The sequence below is a fragment of the Corvus brachyrhynchos genome, unplaced genomic scaffold, assembly GCF_000691975.1.
Source record: "Corvus brachyrhynchos isolate BGI_N302 unplaced genomic scaffold, ASM69197v1 scaffold246, whole genome shotgun sequence".
NCBI classification, from domain to species: domain Eukaryota; kingdom Metazoa; phylum Chordata; class Aves; order Passeriformes; family Corvidae; genus Corvus; species Corvus brachyrhynchos.
In genome coordinates this window covers 369150-372979 of record NW_008238447.1, presented here as the reverse complement: position 1 = coordinate 372979, position 3830 = coordinate 369150, and the positions used below count along the sequence as shown (strand labels likewise).

Below are 3830 nucleotides of genomic sequence, written 5' to 3'. Positions count from 1 at the left end.
CATTTGGAGGTATCAGCACTTCTCTGTGAATTCAGTCCTTCCTCTTCACGTGGCAACTGCTTTCCCAACTGCTGAAGTGGGTGATATCCCCAAATCAGCTGAGCAATAAACATCTCACTTGAAAAATGTAACAGCACTGAGATACAAAATAAAGTTAGTTTACTTTGTTTCCCAGAGACTAGCATTCTCAATTTCAACACTTTTAAGCCCACGCTCAATCTGTTTAAATAAACTACAAAATACTCCAACAAGTTCAGAACTCTGAATCAAATAATAGTTTGTTATAAAAAGAATATCAACACAAGCAAATAAATTAGATCAGCAGCCAGAAAATACTGCCTGAAGAAAAGCTATTGAGTGCAAGTCAGGATGAAAAAGCAAAGAAACAAGGACAAAAGCTAATCTGGTAAACATAAAAATAGGTGGGTGGTTGTTTCACTGGCAAAAGTACAATTTTTTTATAAGCATGGGTCCATCCCATGTTCACATTTCATAGCTGTAGGAACAAATCTCTGGGAATTATGAAGTGCTGGAGTCGTAAAATCATGCAAAGAGCTGGCAAGAGCAAAGACAAGTAAATCTCAGGGAAAAAAAAAATTAAAAACCAAAAACCACAGTACCAGAAAACAAGCAAGGCCAAATTATTTCAGAGAATTAAAAAAGAAAACCAATCCAACTTATTTGGAGATGATAGTTGCTTGCAGGATTTCGGGGGGGGGCGTTATGGGGTGTCTTCAAGAAAAATTTGATTCCCTTTCCAAAACAGATTCTTTCCACCTCTCCTCAGGTTTCATCCAGGACAGGAGCACTGTTTGCCAGCCTAATATTTTAATGATTTTAGAACTTTGAATGATTCTTCAGCAAATTTTTTTCCATATATATCATTCTGTTCCACCCAAATAATGGTATAAATTAACACTTTTAGTATTAAGTCTTTTCACCAATAAAAACAGGCAGCGTTTATTCTCAATATTAAATATTACTTCAGAATGGTAAGAAATACTGATGGTTTTTCCTGCAGTATAATATTACACTGCAGAGAAGAAATTGTGTATTATCCCACTGAATCCTTCTTTGCCACCAGACTTACAAGAGGTAGACAGTAATGGGATAAAAGAACCCCAAATGCGCACTACTGAAGTGGTAACTAATTTTCCCATACTGTAAGCAAACACTGGCCTTCCTTGAATCTCCTTAAAAGAGAAAAAATAAGGAATTCATAAAGTGGGCAACAAACTACAATCTGTGAGTGTATTTTTACAGTAGGAAGGGTAATACAACCTCTTTAAAAGAGTAAAGAATTTTAAAAATTAAGTTTTTATATTTCATTAAGAATCGTGCAGAATATAAAAATTGGAATGCCCACTGTCAAAATTCAAGCTGCTTACAAAACTCAAGAGGCCCTGGTTTGAGTTAGAAGAGCATTTTTTAATGAAATTTTAAAAACCTATTTCTCATGTTCACTACAGCTAACTTCTGAATTTAGCAATCAGTGAGTTTTTCAGCAAGGTTGGGAGAGAGGCTTCCACAGATTCCTTCCAACCTGAACTACTCAACATTTCTACTACTAAAAAACAGCCATTCCAGAATCAAAAGTGACTACCACAAAAAGCAGAGAAAGCAAACCTCAAAAATTCAGGAGTTAGAAAATCAAGCACCGAATTCCATACAGTTCCTAGGACATTTTCAGTTGACAACTGCACAATGTACCTACATGAAGATGAGTGTTTAGACAGAAAAATTCTGTTTCTCCCTAGCAATGTAGAATAACTTGAATATTTGTACTGCCCTGTAGGGATAAAATTCACATATAACTTGATATAAAGGAGATACATTACAGTATAGCTGCTTCCATTTCAAAAAAAAATGGGTAATGCTTCTGATGTTACAGACTTTCTGATAAATAATGCAATAAAAGAATAATTTAAGCACTGAAGATTTTAATTATTTTCATCTTCGGTCCCTAAATTTGTGGTTTATGCTATGGTGTAAAAAAAAAAAAATTAAATGTTAAAATATATTCCTGATTTTAGGTACTTATAAATCTTAGGAAAAGTGAGGATTAAGCTTTAACATATACTAACTATAATTTCAAAATTGTTCAGCTGACTAAACAAGTTAACACACAACAGTAAATTTTTGCAAGAGAAGTTAACTAACTTCTTCAAATCAAACTCTGGACTCTTCAATGTCTTACTAATTGTTCTGACCCAAGAATTACTAAGAGCAAAGGTAGCTAATGGCAGAGTTCACCAGAGGAAGCAGTAGTTCATTAAACCTATCACTGTTCTTTGTCCACTTTGCTGTTTCAGATTAGTCAGGCAAATTTTCCATGCAATACAGGAGTCCCATCCTCATCTCCCACCTAAACACTTGCCCCTCTAAAGGGCGGACTCCAGGGCATCCTCCTGTTCACTCCATCACCTTCACAAAAAAGAGTCACTTTTCATTTCAACACCTTTTTGTATTTGATGCATGTGCAACACGCATCTGTAACTGGTTGTATTGCCAGGTTCCATCACGGCTGCTGGAACCTGTTTGAAACCACAGGCACTCCTGCTTGTTACACACTCACAGCAGCTTAAACACAGGCTAAAGAGTTAAAAATAAGAGGCCATTAAAGGGCTTTGTGAATAGATTGTTCTCCCACTGTTCAAAAGGAAAACACCAAGCTGAAAAGTGTTCTTAAAGTAACTTGGTTGAAATTAAACTCAAGACATTTTTTAGACAGAAACCTCTAACCACAGACAGTAATCTCCTACTTCACATCTGCATGATCAGTAAAAGAATCCCGGTTCTGCACCAATGGTACCGGTGTTTTTAATCCTGTTAATTGCTTCTGTCAAAGGGAGTGGTAGAAGGAAGCAACTTTTTTTTTTTTTCCTTAAACCTACTAGAACTTTATCCAAAGGATAGTTATCCCTCCTTAACAGGAAAATGTTTTGGTTTCCTTTTTCAACATCCCTGAATGAAAGAAAGAAAAATATTCTGCTAAGAACTGCACTCATCGGAGAACCAAAAAAATAAAACCATGTATAACTTCATGTAGCCCTACAAGGAGCAAGGAGTTGGATTATGCTCATGCATCCCTTCCAACTCAAGATATTCTATGAACTCTAACAACCTCGTTTTTACATGTTGTAAAACTATTTTCATTGCACCTCGAGATCTTGGGACAGTGCATAACTTATGGCCACTGCCTCAAACAGATTATTTAGAAAAAGCTCATTAGCTTTATTTTCATGCTAACTGGACTGACGTGTCAAGTTTCATTTTCCTTTCAAGACACTTCAGAAAATTTCTGTCAAATTATGTGCCATTACCTCAATGTGTTCAGCCTTCTGATACAAATTAGTTCAGGCAGCTCTCTGAAGAGGAACTTCATTGAAATAAGACACCTCCACGTAATAGCAACTGCTGAATAACACAGTTGAGCATATCATAAAATGCTCAACTAACCACAGACTGAACTGTTATTTTAGCCAGCCAAATTGGCTAAAGACTTTTTAAGTCCAAGGGACCATGTTAAGTATATTCTAGAAGCACAAAAGCAGCCAATCCTCCAGCAGATGACTCGTCATAAATACGAATGAACTGTTCACCTAGAGAACACCAGAGAGAACAGCGGTACTTCTGCCAAGAGCAGAGAGCAAGGGCGTTAGCGGGTCGGGTGTGTGCCGATACCGCCAGCCTAAACCCCAGGCCGGCTGCGAATACATGACAGATATTTATTACATTTTTGATTACAGGAAGCACCCAACAAAGGCTCCACGGCCCGTGGGAGCGCCCCAGACCGGCAGCAGCGACCTCGGCGGCGGTATCCCCTCCTC

General features: G+C 37.4%; 1 protein-coding gene across 1 annotated transcript in view; it reads right to left on the bottom strand.

Annotated features, from left to right (window-relative positions):
- ETNK1 (ethanolamine kinase 1) overlaps nt 1-3830 on the bottom strand; it is a 25909-nt gene that overhangs the window by 21168 nt on the left and 911 nt on the right. The window lies entirely within an intron of this gene.